At 37.0% G+C, this 24,014-nt stretch overlaps 1 pseudogene; it reads right to left on the reverse strand.

Annotated features, from left to right (window-relative positions):
* Positions 1–23,746, reverse strand: part of LOC138842362 (tigger transposable element-derived protein 1-like) — a 62,114-nt pseudogene extending 38,368 nt beyond the window's left edge.
* Positions 23,747–24,014: the final 268 nt, after the last annotated feature.

The following is a 24,014-nucleotide window of genomic DNA, read 5'->3' on the forward strand; positions in this document are numbered from 1 at the left end:
TGAGGTGCAAGCTGTGATATGGAAGTGGTCTGAATTCGATCATGCAGACACTAAATCTTTAGATGTTTCTTCAGATCTTTTCCATGAATGGATCGTTTCCAGATTTATTCTGTGCTGTGTAGCAAGTAACCTCTGGGGAGGTCTGTCTTCCTGGCAGGTGGGGCATTTTCATTCATGAATTCTCCTTTTAGAACAAGAATAACGTTAACAAATAGAAGAAAAACACAATAGTGAAGAGAGATTTGAATTTGCAATTTAAATAAAATTGCAACAAGAGGCATTGATTGATTCTGAACGTCCTTTCAAGGTTGTACAAGAAACCTCAAGCTTGAGGACTTTTGATTTCTGTGGTATTTTTGCATTAAAAATAAAATATTCTTTGGAGTACTTGCAATAATGCACCAAATTTCTAAAGAAACTACTTAACGAGGCCTCACAGCACTTTTTTTTTTTTAAAGAACGTTTTGGGTTTTTTTCCCTCAATGTTCCTCATCTCAGGAAGGTCAAGTTGCCACCCCCATGTTTGTAGTCTATATCATTTGGTCTGACTGTTTTTCACTAATCCTGTCTCTGATGAATTTGATTTGTATATTCCTCATTTTATTCTTCCATTTCACTGCAAGAGATAATTAAAAGTGCTCTGATGCAGATAAGGAAAGGCAGTCATAGTACAGAAATTCTCTCCCCCAATATGAATGTTCTCTTTTCTCACTAAGATGGAAGGGAAACATATTAAGGTAGTTGTAGCATGTAAGCCTGAAGCTGAGAATGTCTCTATTTTCTTTCTTTCTTTTTTTTTTTTTAAAGATCTGTTTATTTATTTATTTTTATTTTGGGCTGTGTTTGGTCTCCGTTGCTGCACACGGGGTTTCTCTAGTTGCAGTTAGCGGGGGCTACTCTTCGTTGTGGTGCGCGGGCTTCTCATTGCGGTGGCTTCTCTTGTTGCGGAGCATGGGCTCTAGGCACGCGGGCTTCAGTAGTTGTGGCACGTGGGCTCAGTAGTTGTGGCTCACGGGCTCTAGAGAGCAGGCTCAGTAGTTGTGGCACACGGGCTTTGTTGCTCCGTGGCGTATGGGATCTTCCCAGACCAGCACTCAAACCCGTGTCCCCTGCATTGGCAGGCGGATTCTTAACTACTGCACCACCAGGGAAATCCCTCTATTTTCTTTAAATAGTTCCATATTCTTACTCAAGGGAGAAGAATCAGCTTCTTGTGGGTAATGCAAACAATTTTCAACAACAGTGATAAAGATCCTACTATCAACACTATAATAATAAGAATTATGAGTAATATTGGACACATCCATTTCAGGAACTATCTACGTTATCTCACTAAATACAACTCTTTTTTAGATAAATATTATCATTTTACAGATGAGAAGACTAAGATATAAAAAAGCCAGATTTGCTCCCTAAGATCACACAGCTAGAAATAGGTAATTTGAGCATCTAACTGATGCTCTTCTGACTTTCAAGCCAATACTTCTAATTACTGCACTTTCCTTCCTTATTAAAATAGTGGTAAGACTATGTAGAAAAGGAACAAAGGATATGACTATATATTTGACCTTATAGATGACACAAAATATCATAGAAATGATACTTTTTTCTATAAAATACTTAGAACAATTTGGACTCATTTTTTTTTAATCGGGGTATATTTGCTTTACAATGGAGTGTTAGTTTCTGCTTTATAACAAAGTGAATCAGTTATATATATACATATGTTCCCATATCTCTTCGCTCTTGCGTCTCCCTCCCTCCCACCCCTCCAGGTGGTCACAAAGCACCGAGCCGATATCCCTGTGCCATGCGGCTGCTTCCCACTAGCTATCTACCTTACGTTTGTTAGTGTGTATGTGTCCATGACTCTCTCTCGCCCTGTCACAGCTCACCCTTCCCCCTCCCCATATCCTCAAGTCCGTTCTCCAGTAGGTCTGTGTCTTTATTCCTGTCTTACCCCTAGGTTCTTCATGACATTTTTTCCCCTTAAATTCCATATATATGTGTTAGCATACGGTATTTGTCTTTTTCTTTCTGACTTACTTCACTCTGTATGACAGACTCTAGGTCTATCCACCTCATTACAAATAGCTCAATTTCATTTCTTTTTATGGCTGAGTAATATTCCATTGTATATATGTGCCACATCTTCTTTATCCATTCATCCGATGATGGGCACTTAGGTTGTTTCCATCTCCAGGCTATTGTAAATAGAGCTGCAATGAACATTTTGGTACATGACTCTTTTTGAATTTTGGTTTTCTCAGGGTATATGCCCAGTAGTGGGATTGCTGTGTCATATGGTAGTTCTATTTGTAGTTTTTTAAGGAACCTCCATACTGTTCTCCATAGTGGCTGAACCAATTCACATTCCCACCAGCAGTGCAAGAGTGTTCCCTTTTCTCCACACCCTCTGCAGCATTTATTGTTTCTAGATTTTTTGATGATGGCCATTCTGACTGGTGTGAGATATCTCATTGTAGTTTTGATTTGCATTTCTCTAATGATTAATGATGTTGAGCATTCTTTCATGTGTTTGTTGGCAGTCTGTATATCTTCTTTGGAGAAATGTCTATTTAGGTCTTCTGCCCATTTTTGGATTGGGTTGTTTGTTTTTTTGTTATTGAGCTAATGAGCTGCTTGTAAATTTTGGAGATTAATCCTTTGTCAGTTGTTTCATTTGCAAATATTTTCTCCCATTCTGAGGGTTGTCTTTTGGTCTTGTTTATGGTTTCCTTTGCTGTGCAAAAGCTTTGAAGTTTTATTACGTCCCATTTGTTTATTTTTGTTTTTATTTCCATTACTCTAGGAGGTGGGTCAGAAAGGATCTTGCTGTGATTTATGTCACAGAGTGTTCTGCCTAGGTTTTCCTCTAAGAGTTTGATAGTTTCTGGCCTTACATTTAGGTCTTTAATCCATTTTGAGTTTATTTTTGTGTATGGTGTTAGGGAGTGATCTAATCTCATACTTTTGCATGTATCTGTCCAGTTTTCCCAGAACCACTTATTGAAGAGGCTGTCCTTTCTCCACTGTACATTCCTGCCACCTTTATCAAAGATAAATTGTCCATATGTGCGTGGGTTTATCTCTGGGCTTTCTATCCTGTTCCATTGATCTGTCTTTCTGTTTTTGTGCCAGTACCATACTGTCTTGATTATTGTAGCTTTGTAGTACAGTCTGAAGTCAGGGAGCCTGATTCCTCCAGCTCCTTTTTTCGTTCTCAAGATTGCTTTGGCTCTTCAGGGTCTTTTGTGTTTCCATACAAATTGTGAAATTTTTTGTTCTGTTTCTGTGAAAAATGCCAGTGGTAGTTTGATAGGGATTGCATTGAATCTGTAGATTGCTTTGGGTAGTAGAGTCATTTTCACAATGTTGATTCTTCCAATCCAAGAACATGGTATATCTCTCCATCTATTTGTATCATCTTTAATTTCTTTCATCAGTGTCTTATAATTTTCTGCATACAGGTCTTTTGTCTCCTTAGGTAGGTTTATTCCTAGATATTTTATTCTTTTTGTCACAGTGGTAAATGGGAGTGTTTTCTTGATTTTAATTTCAGATTTTTCATCATTAGTATGTAGGAATGCCAGAGATTTCTGTGCATTAATTTTGTATCCTGCTACTTTACCAAATTCATTGATTAGCTCCAGTAGTTTTCTGGTAGCATCTTTAGGATTCTCTATGTATAATATCATGTCATCTGCAAACAGTGACAGCTTTACTTCTTCTTTTCCGATATGGATTCCTTTTATTTCCTTTTCTTTTCTGATTGCTGTGGATAAAACTTTCAAAACTATGTTGAATAAGAGTGGTGAGAGTGGGCAACCTTGTCTTGTTCCTGATCTTAGTGGAAATGCTTTCAGTTTTTCACCATTGAGGATGATGTTTGCTGTGGGCTTGTCATATATGGCCTTTATTATGTTGAGGAAAGTTCCCTCTATGCCTACTTTCTGCAGGGTTTTTATCATAATTGGGTGTTGAATTTTGTCAAAAGCTTTCTCTGCATCTATTGAGTTGATCATATGGTTTTTCTCCTTCAATTTGTTAATATGGTTTATCACATTGATAGATTTGTGTATATTGAAGAATCCTTGCATTCCTGGAATAAACCCCACTTGATCATGGTGTATGATCCTTGTAATGTGCTGTTGGATTCTGTTTGCTAGTATTTTGTTGAGGATTTTTGCATCTATGTTCATCAGTGATATTGGCCTGTAATTTTCTTTCTTTGTGACATCCTTGTCTGGTTTTGGTATCAAGGTGATGGTGGCCTTGTAGAAGGAATTTGGGAGTGTTCCTCCCTCTGCTATATTTTGGAAGATTTTGAGAAGGATAGGTGTTAGCTCTTCTCTAAATGTTTGATAGAATTCACCTGTGAAGCCATCTGGTCCTGGGCTTTTGTCTGTTGGAAGATTTTTAATCACAGTTTCAATTTCAGTGCTTGTGATTGGTCTGTTCATATTTTATATTTCTTCCTGATTCAGTCTTGGCAGGTTGTGCATTTCGAAGAATTTGTCCATTTCTTCCAGACTGTCCGTTTTATTGGCATAGAGTTGCTTGTAGTAATCTCTCATGATCTTTTTTATTTCTGCGGTGTCAGTTGTTACTTCTCCTTTTTCATTTCTAATTCTATTGATTTGAGTCTTCTTCCTTTTTTTCTTGATGAGTCTGGCTAATGGTTTATCTATTTTGTTTATCTTCTCAAAGAACCAGCTTTTAGTTTTATTGATCTTTGCTATTGTTTCCTTCATTTCTTTTTCATTTATTTCTGATCTGATTTTTATGATTTCTTTCCTTCTGCTAGCTTTGGGGTTTTTTTGTTCTTCTTTCTCTAATTGCTTGAGGTGCAAGGTTAGGTTGTTTATTCGAGATGTTTCCTACTTCTTAAGGTGGGCTTGTATTGCTATAAACTTCCCCCTTAGAACTGCTTTTGCTGCATCCCATAGGTTTTGGGTCGTTGTGTCTCCATTGTCATTTGTTTCTAGGTATTTTTTGATTTCCTGTTTGATTTCTTCAGTGATCACTTCATTATTAATTAGTGTATTGTTTAGCCTCCATGTGTTTGTATTTTTTACAGATATTTTCCTGTAATTGATATCTAGTCTCATGGCGTTGTGATCAGAAAAGATACTTGATACAATTTCAATTTTCTTAAATTTACCAAGGCTTGATTTGTGACCCAAGATATGATCTATCCTGGAGAATGTTCCATGAGCACTTGAGAAAAATGTGTATTCTGTTGTTTTTGGATGGAGTGACCTATAAATATCTGGACTCATTTTAACTTTTGTTTCTTTGCAGAACTTGAGTTTCAATTACATGTTGAGCACCAGATGAAACATATTTGGAAGTCATAATGGGCAGATTGGAACTTTCCATTGAGAGTGTCCTAAAGCCCACTGGAAAAAAAAAAAAAAAGAAAGATATTCTGTGTGTTAATCAGTTGCAATTTTTTTGACCAGTGTACCTTCTTTAGAATCCCCTCCCTCTTTCCCTTCCTTCCTCCCTCTTTTCCTTCCTTTCTTCTTTCCTTCGTTCCATCCATCCATCCATCCTTCATGACTAGGGCTGCTGGACATGTACCTACCAAACGATGGTTATTCTTGTTATAAATCCTGTTCCCTAAAGGGGCACGATTCTACACTTAATCTACTACAGGCAAATTCTTCATGGTGTCTGAAGTTCAGAATTTATCATCTTCCTGCTTGTCTCCTTCTATGTTTGCTACTTATAAAGTTTTCATGTTTACTATTTACAAAGCGTTTAATTTACTGAGCTGGATTGGTTGTGTACTGAGCTAGACGCTTGCATCATGGCTCCTCCAGAGGGCTTAAAGTGCACAGCCAAAGCAGCCATGGAAGAAGGGATCAGGGTGGCAGGAGTGCAGGAACCATCCGCTAAGATCTTCCTCTTTCTATCTCTGCCCTCCCTCTCCCTGGGATTATTGTTTACTGTAGCTGAGAAGGATGTTCTAGGCAGAAAAGCTTGATTTAATGTAAAAGTTTAGCACAGATCTTCCCTTTGGTAGGATTAGTTACACTTGTAACATTGGCAGAAAAGTCACTCTGAAATAACTATACTATTGGTAGAAGGGCTCAGACAAGGGATGGGAAATTCAGTATTTCAACCAAGTACCTGAAAAGGACATCTCCAGTTTTAATTCATGCTTAGAGGCATTTTCAAGGCAAGCAAATAATTTTAGTTAGTGTTTCAAGGTAGGAACTTGTTGTTAACTCCAGTTACAACCTTAATCACTGGGACATTGATAACTCAGAGCCATCTTTCTCTATTTGGTTGGCTTCAGTTGCTTTGCTAAGTGCCATTATCAGGAATTAATACAATCAACACATCCAGTGTTCAATATTAAGGAGAATGAATACTGGAATGTATGTATATGCTACTTTGTGGTTAGAATGTCTGTCACTTACTAATAATTTAATGTACGTTCTTAATTTCTAAAGTCAAATTACAGTGCTCTGGGAGACCAGACTGTCTTTTTAAATCAAACAAGAATTTACAATGTTGGCTAATACTCCCAAGGTTATACCACATTTGCATTCTGTAACTTTGTTTGCTCAAGGACCTGTTCTTGATATCAAGCTCTCTATTTATTAGAAATATTTCACGAATGATGAAGAATCACTATTCCATTTTCAGGGTCCTACTTTATTCAGTATATGATTAAAAAGAAAAGATTTTTTTAAAGCCCCAGTAATTAAATAAAATCATTGTCTTCAAAAAATTGCTTGTCAGAATTTTAAAGAAATTGAAGACTGGGAAACTGATTTACACAATGCCAGGGACAAAAATATTACATGATATAAAGGGCTATAGCAATCTCTACAAACATTCCTTTCAACATCTCATTTAAAAAATATCCTTGCCTGATTGAAAATGAATTCTAAAAGTGATGTTTCTATAACTATTATTGATTCCGCCCCCCCCCCCCAAATCTACCATTCATTTTCAAATATCCTGATTTCTCCTGGGTTTGAGTTATAACGGTGTGGCCTCAGGATCCTAGGTCAGGAAGGATGTGCCACTCTGGGGCCCTTTCAGTTGAGAAAGGAAGGCAAAGATTTCCTTACCTTGCCTCTCCTTCCTTTTCAAGTCCTTGGGTGAGAAAGAGTTTTCATGACCACCAAAGTCTATTATTTTCCCTTTCACTTAGTTCTTGGCCTTCTTAGGCTTATAGATTGCAAATTCCTAATTCAGTAGCGAAAGAATTTCTGTGGGCATTGTTGGTAACTTTTTTTTTTTTAACATCTAATATTCCTTCTTCTGCAAGAGCTTCCTGATATTTACCTTGATCTTTTCCCCTTTGTATACTCAGGGATCTCTCATTTTATTTTCTTACGGAATATTTAACAGAACCCATACATACTTAAAACTCATTAATGCAATACTCAATTGACAAGAACAGTAAGAAAGCCTTGGAGATTTAGATGACGTTAGTTTTTATCAAGATTCTTTCTTTGCTTTATAAAAATCATCATTTATTTCATCTTTGCAGTATTTGCAGTGTTCAACTATAAAACAATCCTCTTTTATGTACTGCAAACAATTCTCTTTAGAAGACCAGTGGGTTTTTAATTATATATCTATATTGCAATACAGACACACATGCCACAAAACAAATATAGACATTTGTACTATGGCTCCAGTTAACCTTTAATATACTTCTTACAACAGAAATAATAACCCAAATGAATTTCTTTTTACAGTTAATGTCACTGAGCATTAAAGTATTCAATTATTTACAGTTTTGTAGACTGTTAAGGTGATCAGCAAGTGTTCATTTTTGAATTATTCTGCAAAAGGTTTATTAAATTTGAAAGAAGTGACCAGCTTGGCATGCATCATGCAGTCTATTTCAGCCTCATTACCTGGACTATTAGATTGCAAGCAAAGAACATTTAAATACCTATTTATTATCTAATTGCTAAAGAAGTCTGATAAATTTAAATTACTTGCACACTGAAAAAAGATAAATTGAGAAGTGACTGAATGATTGATTCATCTCCAGGGCCAAAAAAATAAAACATAAATGTGTCAAGTCCAATTACAGAGAATTGATGTTTTATGTAATTCCTTTTGAAGTAGAAATTAAATTTCCTTAAAAGGTTATATTAAGAAGGAGAGGGGATGGAACCATGAACCAAGACACCATTACTCTAATAAATCTGGGGGAAAATACGTTTTGAAAACTTTTCTGAAGTGTGGTATTAAATTGATTTATTCAGTCCTAAGCAGTAATTATGGAATGTGCTTATCTAGAAACCCTCTGCTTCTATTGATCCTGATGTCTTCTGATGAAGAGCTCATAATTTATTACATTCTTGAAGTTTAGAATTGGTAGAATTATTTATGATCTATGGTCCTAGGTACTGGGAACTCAGGCAGTTGGAGTGATAATTTTACATCACAATGCACTGGCTGTTTCCCTGAGCCAAATAGGTGGCTGATGGAGCCAGCCAGCAAATACATAGAAAATGCAGATTTCTTGGAGTGTGAGTAGCTATTTTCCTGTTTGTAATCTAAGGAATCTGTAAAAGTGTTAGACTTTTATGATCTACTTTTCCCCTGAGGTGCTTTTTCACTTAAGGAAGGATAGCCCTCATTGTAACATGCCCTGAAAGTATAAAATTGTAACATGCCCTGAAAGTATAGTACTGTAGACTTCTGTTCCAACAGGTCCTAGGCAGGCATATCTCTAAGCATTAAAATGAAGAGGTCATGCCAGTATTACATTTGCTTAGTCAAATTCATATTTTCAGTGACCATCCCCTTAAATCTAGATTAGCTGTTGCTCTTCACTGTAAAGTTAATATCGCACTTGCAACCATCCCAAATCTGTTTCTCCTTTAACATTTGCTGTTGCTCATGATGGCACCCAAGTCTATCCAGTTGCCTAGCACTAAGCCGTGGTATCGTCTTTGACTCTGTTCTTTCATCCCTTATATCCAGTTAGTCACAAGGTCCTGTCAAGTCTGCCTCCACATGTGTCCCCCATCTGTTCTTTCCTTTCTATTCCCATGATCACTATCAGTTTCAGGACATCTCATTTGGACAATAGCAGTCTTGTCTGGAACAGTCTCCCTGCTTCCAGTCTCTTCCTCAGCCAATCCTTCCTGCTGCCAAATTAATCTTCCTGAAGCACAGCTCTAAATATGTCATCCTCTAGCTCAAAAACTTTTAATGGCTCCCCTTTGACTCATAAATTAAATTTGAAGTTTTCCACTTGGCCATCATGATTCTGAATAATTTGAACACACCAACCTCACATGGACTCTATGTTTTGTCAACCAGACCAGTAGTTTCCAGATTTTGGGACTTCATGGATTTTTGTATTATTATTATTTTGATTTGGGACTGTGGAAATATCCTTAACATATAAGATTTAACAGATAAGATTTAAAAGTAACAATAGTTAAGAATGCCATCTACTATAATTCTGTCATCATTTTTCGTAAAGACTTTTAACTAAAACAAAAAATCATAAAGATGACAAATTTGGAACAAATAATTGATTTTAAACTGAACCAGTTTGTCTTTATAAAACACTAACAATCGTGTGCTTATTTCCCTCATTTTACCAACAGCCTCTAAAGAGCTCCCATACCGGCATAGAAACCATAGAACAAATTTATTCCCCAAACACATACGGTGATTTCCCACCTTAGCTGGTGTTCTTCTATATGTTGAAAGTGTTTTGAGGGTAGAGACTGTATCTCATTCTTTTTTGGATTCCCAAAGCCCTGCACTTGAAGAACCTGTGTAACTTCCCAAGTATAGCTGCTGGCTCATACCAGGTAAATTATTGAATAAATTGACTCGCATGTCATCCATAAGGGTGTTTTGCTCTAAATGATCTTCTGGTTATTCACTGTTAAGTAAGTGGGGGTCAAAACTGGATTCGTCACTGGGTTGTGAATGAGAAACCAGGACTCAGTGAATAACGAATTCCTATTCCGAGTGCCCGTTGAATGCCAAGAACTTGATTATTTTGAGAAGTAAGTCATTGTATACTATTCAGATGGAGGTTTGTAGTTAACACATGTTTTGCCAAGCAATTAGGATACATATTCACAGTAGAAAATAATATTTGAAATGAACTCTGTCCCAGAAAATCAGTTGTTATCAAGGGGCTGCAAACTTTTCTGTAAGGGTCAGCTAGTAAATATTCCAGGTTTCTTGGGCCTTACATTCTTTCTTATAACTGCTCAGCTTGGCTGTCACAGGGTGAGTGCACTCATGAATGATATGTGAATGAATAAGCATGGCTGTGTTCCAACATACTTTATTTAGGTACACTGACATTTGAATTTCCCATCATGTTTACATGTTGTGAAATATTACTCTTCTTTTGAAAGTTTTTCAACTATATAAAAATGTATAAAAACCATTCTTAGTTCATGGGTCATGCAGAAGTAGTCCTCATGTCAGATACGGCCCATGGGTCATAGTTTGCCCAGGTCATTTACAAATGTAGCACTAGCTTAGATAGCTTAAACACACTGATGTCAATGAAAAGAGCTTAAATAAGAGTTATGTTAGTTTCAGTACAATCAATTTTACATGAGGGAGTTATCCTTAGATACCGTGGTTCTAACTGGATCTTTCTCTATCTGAAGCTATTTCTGAAATGGTTCTTAAATATTAGAACACCATTCAGGAACCAGATGTCTACAGGGTGGAGTTGGGGAGGAGGACTGATTTCCCCCTTATGAATCGGTATTTAGATTTCTGATTTGTTTTTGGTGGACTGGGGAATTAGGTTGAGTTGGAGATCTGGGAAGACTAACGGCTGCAGGGGAAGAATGCCTTTTAAATTATTCTTTGGGTTTGTTTGGTTCTGTGTTTTATATTCAAAGACTCCCAAGTGATTTGACAGTCTATCTCCAAAAGGGATACACTGTATCTAGATTTTAAATATTCATTTCAGGCAGAAGGACCTAGACAGGAATCTCTATTACACTTTCTTAGGAAAACGTTGGTAGCATTTTTTTTTTTCCTAGTGGAAGCTTTCCACACTTCTTTTAAGGTACATTTTTAGGCAGTATCTTGTCTTTTTTATACCCTTCTCTTAACAATGTTTTCCTTGGGATCTTCTGTTCCATCTTTGGTGAAAACATCTAATTCTACTGTAAAATATTAATTATAATCTCTGGTGAAAGGATAAATTCTTATACCTTAAGGATATGTGTAAAAATGCAGGCACAAAAGGTGAACTTCATTACTTTCTTGTAGGGTTCAGCTCTCACTGATTCCAAATCCTTAGAAGTGAAAGGAACCATTCTCTTTGGTTTTAGATTATTGCTTAAGTTAACAAATCTCTATCATTAAACGTTTGAATCTTTGGGCTACTTAAAACCTTTTGTGAGCTACTTCATATTGTAGAACACGCGTTTAATGTAACAAGCAGTAGGAAAAGCAGCCACCTCCTTCGTATTTTCTAAAGTGTCATTTATTTTCCGTGATACTTTCCCTTCCATCACAATCCTCCTCTAAATCTTTCTCTCTGTCTAAACTCCTGCATATGGAGCAGCCATTCTTGGATTTCTGTCCTTTTAATTATTATTTAAATTCAATCTCTTAAAGTACTCCCTAATGTGATACAGAAAGGGAAAGATTCAGATATAGCCTGACTCAGAAGCATCACTTTACCCATGTGTTCTAGCTTCAACTAATTGCGTATACTTAAATAGAACTTTACCCTTTTGAAAGTATACTTTAAAACCTGTGTTTTAGGAGGTGTGTGATATGGAAAACAAACATTTATTAAGCATATGATATGGCCCAGTCATCTTGCAGGCTCTGAATAATACAGAATAAATGGCAGGAGAGCTTTGCTTTTAAAGAACATGTAATGCAGTGGTCGGAGAGGACAAAAGAAGAGGATGTGCTCTGGACTAAAATTGTTGGAGTATGAATTCCAAATTCAGACAGTTACTAGTTTTGTAGTCTCGGGTATATTATTTAACTTCTCAGCTCCTTAGCTTCCTCATCTGTAAATTGATTAAAAAACACAACTTTTATAGTGTGCTCTGAGGAATAAATAAAATGCTGGATGAAATGTGCTCATTATAGATCTCATCATAGAGTAAGTCCTGAAAGATGAACTCTTTTCTTTTCCATTATAATAATTTTATTACTATTATTGTTGTTAGAAAAAAGCAGGTGACAGTAGAAGCACCTAACCTAGTTTGAAGCCTGTGGGTATAAAGTATTTGGGAAAGCTTTTTGGAGGAGATGATGTCTAGTCCGGGTCATAATTTGCAGGGCTGCAAACAAGTCACTTAAATGACTGAACAAGCCTTCATCTGTTTAAATGGAGTTAATGAGTTCCACCTGGACATATACTGTACAGAGCAGTGCTCATTTCCTTCTCTCCTCTTCATCCTCATAGCAATTTTTTTTATTTTAAAGAAGATGTTGGGGGTAGGAGTTTATTAATTAATTAATTAATATTTGCTGTGTTGGGTCTTCGTTTCTGTGCGACGGCTTTCTCTAGTTGCGGCGAGCGGGGGCCTCTCACTATCGCGGCCTCTCTTGTTGCGGAGCACCGGCTCCAGACGCGCAGGCTCAGTAGTTGTGGCTCATGGGCCCAGTTGCTCCGTGGCATGTGAGACCTTCCCAGACCCAGGACTCGAACCCGTGTCCCTTGCATTAGCAGGCAGATTCTCAACCACTGCGCCACCAGGGCAGCCCTCTCACAGCAATTTTATATATATGGCCCATATCTGTACATGTCTGTCCAACTGTTCTGGCTAGATGCTAAAAGTGTTTTCCTTAAGCTTCCTGCTTAGACATTTAGAATACAGGATTGAAATGGAAATGTCAAAATAAACTGGAAATGAAATGTCTTATAAAACTAATAGTCTGTTTTCAAGTCTGAATACTGTTCAGAATTTCTGAGGTCTCATGAAGATTAATTGCCTGGGGAGGTGAATGTATAGCTTCTGATAACAGACAGAATGCAGGTTATCACAGGTCTTGATAACTATTAGCGTGCAGATCACCCAAAAGGACATTATGGAAATTAAACATTCACAATGCATTTTTTCCAAATCAGGACAAAATTCTGGACAAGGCAGATAGGGTTCTCAGATATCCATGGATGACAGAGATCAGCTATGTAATTGAGCATCTTTGATTCCTCATTCATATTGGCAAATGTTATTTTTCTCTAGTGAAAATGACAGAATACTTCCCACTGGGTGAGGTGAGATGAGTCTAAATGAAACCTGTAATTCATATGATTATAGCCACTGCAAATGAAAGAATCTGATTTGCCAGGAAGTCTAATAATAGGCAAGACCGTGGGGGCAAAATAGCACAGATTAGTCAAACATTTTCTACATTTATGGAGAAAAATGTGTCTTTTATTTCTGCTCAGAGCCATGCAGAGAAGCTAATGTTTCCACTCAATCTATAATGCCCATCACCCCTACTTAGACACATATTTGCATAGATATGGTTCTCTCTTCTAAAGGCTGTTTGTGTTAATAATGCTGACAAAGTTTCCTTCTATTCTTAGCTTTGTCTTTGATTCAAATTTGTTTTCTTGAACCTGATTAACGATTATTTTGCTACTCTCTTTTTTCCTGAGCACCCATACTGGAAGACAGTTTCTCTCTTTGGGCCTCCGTGACCTCATCTGGAAAACATAGGTGACCAAGATTCCTTTTAAACTAACATCCCATGTTTCTCTTCTGTAATTCTCAAGGCAGCATTAGACACTGGTTTTCTTTTTATACTCAAAGCACCTAGTTCCAAAATAACAAAAACCCCAAATAAACTTTATACCATAAATTTAAATACTTTTTTCTATAACAATAGTCAGTACAAGGGCATACGTAGCTTTTCAAAATAATAACTGTCAGTTTGTTTAATGTGAGGCAGTTGAACCTATTTTTGGAGAACTAATTCTAAATGATTCGTTTTGAGATTTAAAAATAATATTATTTTCATTACTAATGACTTATTAAAACACTGTAATGAGCATAATTCCACAAATGCTGAATTTTAGAGACGCTTGAAAAGACTCCCAGAAATTTAGATGAATGTTTGTTATTGTTTCAACTCATAGGTAATCCTTTAATATTTGATAAAAGCTATTTTTTAACTATGCCATATATTGTTATTCTGTTGTTCTTCTCCCTCTACCCCTTTTTAAAAGTGAAATTGTTCAGTTTCTATTTTTCTGATTCTTCCTTCTTCTAATTTCTATTGCAGCTCCCCTGGCCATTCCCCAAATGAATTCTCTTTCTCCAAAACTTACCACAAATAGAATCTTTTCCAAGTTTATTGTCATTGTCATAAAAACGCAAGAAAGCTTTTATTTTGTTCTTTTTCCTGGGAGCTTAAAAAAGTCAACAGAAAATAATAAAAAACCGCAATCATTGGTTTTCCCAGGTAAAGATTTTTCCTATATCTTCAATTGTTAGTGTCTCTAGTCTATATAGGTATTCTTAAAACCAATTAAAATATTTTTAGGTTACAAGAGCTGTCTAAAACGCAATACTAGGGAGCACATCACTGAGTTGCTAGAATGTGTCAGGTGATTTTCTGGATGGACGACGTTACAGTTGTTATCATGTGTGTGATTATATTTTTCTGAAGAAGGTGTTATCTTCATTTCATAGGAAAATGATAAGGTAATAGAAGTCTGAGCACAGTTTCCAGGTTAAAGTCTTTAGTTATCTGGTAATCATTGGAATAGTGGAGAGGTATAATTTAAAGCCAGGTATAAGAGACTCCAAAGTGCATGCATGGTCCATCAAGATCTTTGATCCTAAGAAGCCCAAGTGTATCAGTGCAGTGAATTTAAGGAGCTTTCAAATGCTAAAGCTAAATATCTGTGGTGACTAAAACTTACTGTTTGGCCATCTAAAAATTTACCTCCAGCTCTTTTCTTAATAGGGGTGATTTATTTATGGGACAAAGAACTGTCAACCAATTATGTAAAGCATCACAAGAATAGTGGTACAGGTGATGCCCTGAGTATGGTTTTAATGCAATGGTAGGGCCCAGAGACTATATCTTCACAAGACAAATATTTGTGCTTTTCTGAGGCTTGCAGGTTTCCCACGGCATTACTAAACTGCAAGCAAACCTTCTTCTCTTGCTCTTTACCTTCTAACAGGATTCTTTGATTAATCCAGTTTATCTCAACCATAGGAAGAACTCTCCTTTCCTCCAGATTACGATATGATCATCTACCATCTACTAGGGAAAAACAGCAACTCTGCCTCTCCCTCTAGCTACACAGATTTTGTTAAGTTTTACTTTCTGTAATTTGTAAAATGAGCACCACTGTCTTGTTGCAGACATAAAACTATACTTTGATGATTTGCTTTCTAAAACTCTCTCCCTTAAGCCCTCCAGAAGCAAGAGGAATAATTGCTACAGTTGAGTCTATGTAGACACAAAGTGTTTGAGAAAATACATAAGACTTTTTTTATTGCAGAGATTATTATGAAAAGATAGTAGAGGAAGCAGTTTGAGACATTTCAAGAAGGTACTCATAAGGTTGTTTCTGGGTAAACCAGGATTGAAGATCTGATTGACATATCTTTTGCTGACTTTAAGATTATGCCCTGGAATGATCTGAGGCATCCCTATTACGTGTCCTACAACTGAGCTACATCATCTGTCATCTTTACCCAAAAGATGTAGGAAACCTATTTTAACTGAGTCATATGAAAGAAGATTCAGTAGCTGAACTACATTTTTGCACCCTATGTTTTGAAGAGAGATGGTTTTATTATAATCTCAGTAGAAGTGTGGTATGGCTTCTTCAAAACAGTTAATGGTTTCCCTTCAAACATTGATAAGATGGTTGTAAAAGTGGCTTTGCTAAGAGCAGAGATCTGTAGCTATGTGCATTGAGTAGACCCTGAAATAATGCTTGGGTGAGTATCATGAAGAGCTGGGAGGGGCCCTTTGGCAGACTTTCCATGATATTGAAGCTAACCCAGCTTCTGTACCCTAAAACCAAATGAAATCTCAGAGACAGAGTTTTGGGTGAAGAAGAAAAGAATAGCTTTATTGCTTTGCCAGGAAAAGGGGGGCACAGCAGGCTAATGCCCTCAAAACTGTGTGTCCTGGGGCTTCCCTGGTGGCGCAGTGGTTGAGAGTCCGCCTGCCGATGCAGGACACACGGGTTCGTGTCCCAGTCCGGGAAGATCCCACATGCCGCGGAGCGGCTGGGCCCGTGAGCCGTGGCCGCTGAGCCTGCGCGTCCGGAGCCTGTGCCCCGCAACGGGAGAGGACACGGCAGTGAGAGGCCCGCGTACTGCAAAAAAACAAAAAAAACCCTGTGTGTCCTGACCTGAAGAGGGTGATGAGGAGTTTTATAGTAATGGTTAAAGAGGGTGTGATTAACTTGTGGACATTCTTCTGATTGGTCAGTGGTGAGGTAATTGGGAGTTAGCATCATCAACCTTCTGGTTCCAACAGGTCTGGGGTCTACGTGCTTGTGGGCAGCATACCATTAACTTCTCCCACCTGGTGGGGATTTCAGTATCTGCAAAATAGCTCAAAGATATTGTTACATATATCCCTTGAGGGGGAACCAGGACCCTGCCCCAAGGCTGCACTATTGTTTCTTGACTGTTCTCTGCCCTTCCCTAATTAGCAACTGTTTGAACCTGCCTGTTGGAATTCAGGGAAGGTCATGGAAGCTGAACAAAGCCTATTTACAGCTAACAGGAAAGCAGAGGACACAGAAAGACTTTTGTGCCCAGAAGTCCCACAGGGTCCTGCACGGTTTCAATATATGTATGAACAGTGAAGGTTCTTTAAATTTTCCCACAAGGTTCACTCCAAAATTATAGACATCTATGAACTAAAAGCCATTGTAAATATGCGACCGTTTGCTTCAGGAAGTTTATTCAATTCTCCATTTCTTCCAGCCCTTGCTTGTCACTGTTATTTACCTTATAACATATCATCGGTTACCTTCATTTTCTTACCCTCGTGGCTGAACTCTTGGCTTGCTCCTTCTACCCCATTCGAACTTGGGTGATTGGTTACTCAGACCCAGATTAGTACAGACTAGAAACCCCTACGTTGTATGAAAAGGGGAAACAGACATTTGTATCCTCATCTCATTTACTGACCCTGGTACGTGTAGGCTGTGAATCAGTTAGGCAACACAATTATAAAATGTCCCATGGGAAGATTAAGCATATGCTCAGAGCCTCAAGTGCATACAGTTAGTGAATATATATTTTTATTTTGCTATGGAAAGTGGCCCCACAAAACTGTAGGCAACTTCAACTCTAGCTAAGTAAAAATAAAACGTAGCTCAGCCAGTAATTCAGAATAGAGGATTTTGGCCAACATAAAGCACAGGATTATCAGACATCTGTGTGATCTCCATTTTGGGAGAAGAATGATTTTTTTTTTTTTTTTTTTTTAAGCAAAAGGGAAAATAATCCTCCCAAAGTCTTAACTGAGAGAAAAATGTTATCCAAATTCTAAAGGAGATGATTTCACTATAGTCATACTGTCAAAAAATCAGATAAAGACCAAATCAACATTTTATTTTCTGTAAACAGAAAGAAGTACTTGGAATTTTAAAAATTTGATCTTAGAAGCAAAAACACTATATATATGTATGTATTCTTGAGATATATCTCTATTGACATGTATATCTACTAAATACTCCTAAAAATTGTTTTTAGATAAGGAAAGTAGGACTCAGAGAAATTAAGCAACATACCTTGATTCTCATAGTTAAAAAGGTAGTTAGACATATTTTAAAATTCAACTCAAAACTTGAACTCAAGTCTACAAAGTTCCAAAAGCCACTTTCCAGTCCACTGTATCATGTCTTCCTAATACAAAAGTTTTGATGGAGAGTCTGTCAGAATTTTCCAGACCGTTTTAAGACATTTGATGAAAAGGACAATATAGCCAGTCACTTCCAAAAATAATCAAAAATCCATTTTTAGTGAACCAGCTAAATCACTGCCAAAAATAATGGTGTCCTTAACAGAGAAGGAAAGTCCAAAATGGCAAAGTGGTGAAGTATCTTTGGGATCCTCTGAACAGGTTGAATAACATCAGGTGCTTAAGCTATTTTGCCAAAATTGAAATGCAGTTGGATTTGCTTTCCCTTGAAATTAAATGTCCTTAATTTGTATTCTTTCATACTATTTAATTTCATGCTATTAAAATTAATAATAAAAGTAATACTAACAAGAAGAAGAAGAAGGAAATACTCCATGTATCCAAATAATAAACACTCCAAAACCCTCCACAGACTGGGGTAAAGAGAAGGACGTAAGTTGGGCAGGAATGATTTGAAATCACTGGATTTGGGGCACAGAAGCAATCTCCAATACACGCCAGGAACAGATGGTAATGATAAAATCAGTCTTCCAAACTGGTTGCATATAATTTCAGATTAGAAATCATTACTGTTCTGAGGGCAATAGGAAAGATATTTTGTAAGTTTTGTGTATTAGACTTAAAAGTCAGTACTGCAATTTCCACTTCATTGTTCCACCTCACCAATGTTACCGGGTAATCTAAGTAAAACTGGCTCATTTTGCTCTCACCGTAGAAATGACCTGGTCTCCAGCACAGCGATACAAACAAATGGCCACATAATAATTCCAAAATTTTGAAAAAATCATGTACATCTTTACTGAAGTTTTCCTTAAGGGGACTTCAAAGGGAAACTACACAACACAGCACACAGCAAACTGTCCTGAAAATTCTTTCTACTCAGTAACGTCCCCAAAGTTATGTCCATCATGAAACAGCTGCCTTGTAAGGCACAACTCTGCTAACTAAAGTCCCTAATCTCATATCAGGCTCCACTTATCACACTCTTTAGAGATGGCAGGTCCCTTAATACTGTCAACATTGCACGAAAATAGCACCATTAACTATGAATCAGGCATGGGAAGATGTTTGTCATTGCATTTCTTTTTAAATTTCATGATTGTGTACTTATTATAGTTTCTTTTTAATGGAAGCAGATGACATGACCACACAATATTTCCCTTATTTGGGGGGGATTCTATCCCCTAAATCTCCACTTTGCTCAGTGTCCTGACATCTCAGACCATTAACTTGATCCATTGAGATATGTGTCTATGACCATGAACATTAACACTGCAACACAGGCAATCTCTGTTAATTATGTCCTCAGAAAAGAAGAAATTCATTTAATGACCTGTGTGGAACCTATACTTTCGATCATATCTACATTCTGAGCAATACAAATTGAAGTTTGTATCTGTGTGTGTGGTAAAAAGATACATAGTTTTAGTTATTTCTGTGTGGACTTGAAGCCATTGTACACAGGAAGGTTAAACAAAAGTAATACCATGGTAAGTGGTCCCATACCCAAATAGCACTGGCCATTTTCCTAGCCAGGCACCAAATAGCATATGGTACTTTCCTGTCATCTTTGTCTTATTTTCCTCCTCCTCCTCTCCTTCTGCTTTTTTTAACTTGACCCAGTAATGTCTAGGATTTCAAGAAAAGGTTGTAAAAACATTTATGAGGTTATTAAGAGAAATGTGACTACCATTGCTGCATTTATTCCTAGAGATGAGAGAGGACTCTTGCAGGGCACACAGCAGTGCTGAAAACTTCTCAGTTGTCCACATTCCTCTTCTCCTGCTCTTTTCTTCAAAATGTTATTTGTTTATTTTAGGGTGGGAGGCGCACAGGCATAGTCTTCTGTTTCTGAGTTAATGGAGAGAAAAGAAGCTGTGAATCCACAGCATGTAGTGCTAAAGAGGACATTTGGGAACCTCCCACCCCTTTTAGATAACAGAAGAGAGTGTTAAAGTTGAGAGAAATGAAATGGCTTATCCAGTGTCAAACAACAGGGCAGAGACTGTCTTTCCCTCTTACCACCATCCGACAGGTACCTAGCATATGCCTGGTACGTAATATGCACTTCATATATGTTCACCTAGTGAATAAACTGATGAATGAATTTGTTAATGGCATAGCTGGTACCAGCACTCAGACTCTCTAATTCCTTCTATTTTTCCTTGTTTCAGTTCACTGTCGACAAAATTTCACTTGGGTTGTGATCCTCTTTCAATCCTCCTCGCAAATTAAGGAAGTGGTCATGAGAGTAAGATGAAGGACAATAGAAAGTCAGACAGCTTACACTTTGGGGGGGAATGATTGAGTGTGAGGCACAACTGTAGGAAAACTGCTCAAGACAAATGAAACTATTTGAAATTCAGAGACTTGCTAGACTTGAAACTTGGGTGAAGAGTTCAAAAAATGGTGAAACTGTGATACAGCAGAACCAATGATAGACGTTTATACTTCAGCAGTATACTCAAATCAAAGGCCATGTATGTGAGCTTCACTTAGCTTTACTGAGCACTAAGCTTATTATCTTTGAAATCAGATCTTAAGTGAAATGCACAGTATCAGATGATCTAAATTCCTAGTATTTGGTATGTAATCAAAATATCAAATTGTAAAATATATGCATTATTTTATGTTTTATTACATATGCAAAATATATTAAATTTTTATAAATGAGTACACTTAAAATGCATGAACGTATTTTTAAAAAAACACTAGAAATGTCACCCTCTAGATAAAACTACTGTTAACATTTTCATTTATATACATCTACATTTTTCCCATGTCATTATATGCATCTGTGTTTTTACTTTTGAAAAATTAAAATGATAAAATATTAAATTTCTTTTTACCCTCCCTTGCTTAGGGCCCTTTCTCTCTTCTAATTTCACTGGTACATGAACTTGTTTTGTTAACGGTCAACTGGTGTGGGAATACTAATGAACTAATTGTTCTTGTCCTGAAAAAGGCACAGATATTCTGAACTGTCATGCCTTCATAAAAATATATATTCTGCATGTAAATGTGTGTGTGTGTAGCTGCTCCATTTTTATTTCCAATTAAGCATTTCTAATGAAGTAGATATTAAAATGTTTTTGCAAGTTCAACATATAAAAAAGGGAGGTTAGGATTAAGAGTGAAAAGAGCTTAGAATTAAACATCTCCCCCTAGATCATAAAGTGAAAAATTTAGAGCTGAATGTGGTAGAATATTTATGACAAAGTAAGACTCCTTATTCCTAAATTGCTCAGTGATTTGGTCACAAAGCATCTTTCAAGGAAGGAAATGAATTCACTGATAAGTGATAGCAGAGTTTCAATCAGGGGCTATTGAGACATGGGGGTAACTGGAAGAATCTATTTTGTCTTTGGAGCAAAAGAGGAAAAATGAACATTTACTATATTTAGGAGACTATGTCAAATATTTTAGAGCTGGGCTGTCTAATATGATAGCTACTAGGCACATGAACCTATTTACATTTAAGTTATTTAATAATAAATATAATAAAAGCTCAATTGCACTAGTGGTTTTTCAAGTGCTCAATAAGCCACCTGCAGCCGGTGGTCGCCATGTAGGAAAGTGTAGAGTTAAAATATTTCCTCACTGCAGAAAGTTCTACTGGACAGAAAGTTCTCTATTGAACATAAAACTCATATCCTCCATGGTATAGTTGGAGGAAGAAGGCATAAATACTTAAGGTTAAATGATAGTAGAAGAGCTTTCATAAGGTCATGAATGTTTAACTGCCAAAGGAATGCGAATGATGATTTTAGCTAAGGTGATGTCAATCCATGGAAGTCTGTAATCGAAGTTCAGTCATCACGGACCAGATGGCACTTGAAGTAGGCATCAGAGAAAATTTCGATTTGGAATATAGAGAATAAGGTGAATTTTTTCAGACTTTAGATCCAAGGACAAAAAGGAAGGACTCACACTAAATATAAGATATTTGCCATTTTCTTGTCTGCTTGTGCTTATATTATGAATTTTTTTGAATCTATGATGTCTTTCTACAATTTTTTTAAGCCACAGACATTTTCTGAGGGTTAGTAAAATTAGCTAAATTTTCTATTTTCTTAACTGGACAAACAGATTCATTACGTTGCAAAATACCGAAAGTAAAAATTTTACGTTGCCTTTATTAAACCCAATGACTTTTAAAGTCACCTCTTCTATCAGGACATTTCTCATTGCATATGATGAGTATCCACAACAACAATATCCAAAGCAGCAGCCACAAAAGCAATGTAAGGATGAGTAAAGCTTACTTTTTAATTTTTTGATAAAAATAAATACAAATAAATTAATCCTAATATTTTCTTTCTTTATCCCAGTGAATTATCTTGTGCAACCCACGTTGAAGACTGCTAGAGAGATAAAATTGGAGTCATTGTCTCCACGCATAACTCAGGTAATCATTTGCTTCCGTAAAATGGTGCATGTCATCTATACCATAGGAAGATTTAATTACCTTTCATGATAGCAAGGAAACCTGACATTGAATTGGCTTTCCTAAGAGCTCAGAGAAGCAAATGAAACATTGGATGAAATGATTGCATGTGAAACCTTTCTTTCAAGAGAACCAATTGCTATAATTGAAACATCTCACAATATTTGATTTTGCTCTTGCCCTATAACCAAATGTTTCAATTAAACTGATTTGTCTTAGCGTGGCTGAGATCATTTCCAACACTTTGTCTAAATTATCACAGGCTTCAGCCCGCAATCTCAAACTCAGACTTCAGAGGACACAGCCGAAGCTCTGGGTAGCTTGTGGACTGAATATAACAGGAATCTTTATCATTCCCATATGGGAGTTCTCATTAGTAACTATAAGCATTTTGTTTTCCTTACATTATACTTGAAACAGAAATTCTTCCACAGAGCGCTAATCAGCAACCGCAACCCCAAACAGAATTCCAAAGCAGTTTTTCTATTTAAAGAGGTGTCTGCTTTCACACATAGTAATAGAAGATAAAAACACTCTTCCTGCTTGCATTTTGAGGCTATTCAAAATATTGAAATGCTGTATCTGCAGAGATGAAGTTCAGCTCTCTCTTTGGGACTCCTTATCTATGCTTCCCCTGAAGAATTAATGAGGACTAAGTTCAGATATAGTTGTCCAGTTACTCTGAGCTCTGGAATTTTATCTATTAGCTTAAATTAAAATTTAATCACCTGAGAATATTATGGAATACAGGGGATCCTAAACTGCATCTGGATTGTGAAGGAATAGTCCACTTCCCACGAGCAGTCCTAATTTGGGTTTGTAGCACATCAATGACATGAAAGGACCTTAATGGAATGTGGTAGTCTGCATATTGCCTGATACTCATTGTGGTCTGGCACCATGAATCACAGACTTTTAGAATTCAAAGAATGTAAAAGCGAAATCTATGTTCCCCTAGGTGACAATCTTAATCCAGGGGAGGAGAAATGCCTTGGTTCAAGGTTACAAAGCTTTTTTAAAAGGGTGCCAAGACTAGAATCAAGACCCTAGGGACCTCAATCTTGTCAATATATCTCAAAGCCAGTTTGCATCCCAAATTTGGCATTAGCACCTATTATAGCTGGTGACTCAGTTGGCTGAAAAAGTAGAGATTTCCCCCGCCTTCACCACAATTTAATAAACATAATTTAAATACAGTAAGGCTGCTTTTTCTGCGGGTTCTGCATCAGGATTGAATTCGATCCAGTTGGTTGAATCCGAGGATGTTGAATCCATGGACGTGGAAGGCCAACGACCATGGCATTTTGTATGAGGAACTTGAGCATCTGTGAATTTTGGTATCTTCTGGGGGTCCTGGAACCAAATCCCCTGCTGTTGCTGGAGGGATGACTGTGTAAAGCAGCTTGTCTGTGAATTGATTTTTGCCTTTAGCATAGTAGAGGTTTAAAAATGTCTGAAATGTGTATACATGCATTCTCCAAATGTTTATATGGGTTATGAGGCTAGGGACTGAGTCTTTCATTTTGGATGAGTCTGCCCAGATTGTGCAAGTCTTTGTTCAGTGTAAGCGCTCAGACATTGCTCTTCAGGGAGGAAGGGCCTCAGTTCCTGAAGCCCAGAGTATCTACCACCCACCCCTACCCCTGCTCGTAAGATAATATCAAAGAAATTATAGTGGTTGGTATAAAATATCTGAGTGGTG

The sequence above is a fragment of the Globicephala melas genome, chromosome 16 (assembly GCF_963455315.2).
Source record: "Globicephala melas chromosome 16, mGloMel1.2, whole genome shotgun sequence".
Lineage (NCBI taxonomy): Eukaryota > Metazoa > Chordata > Mammalia > Artiodactyla > Delphinidae > Globicephala > Globicephala melas.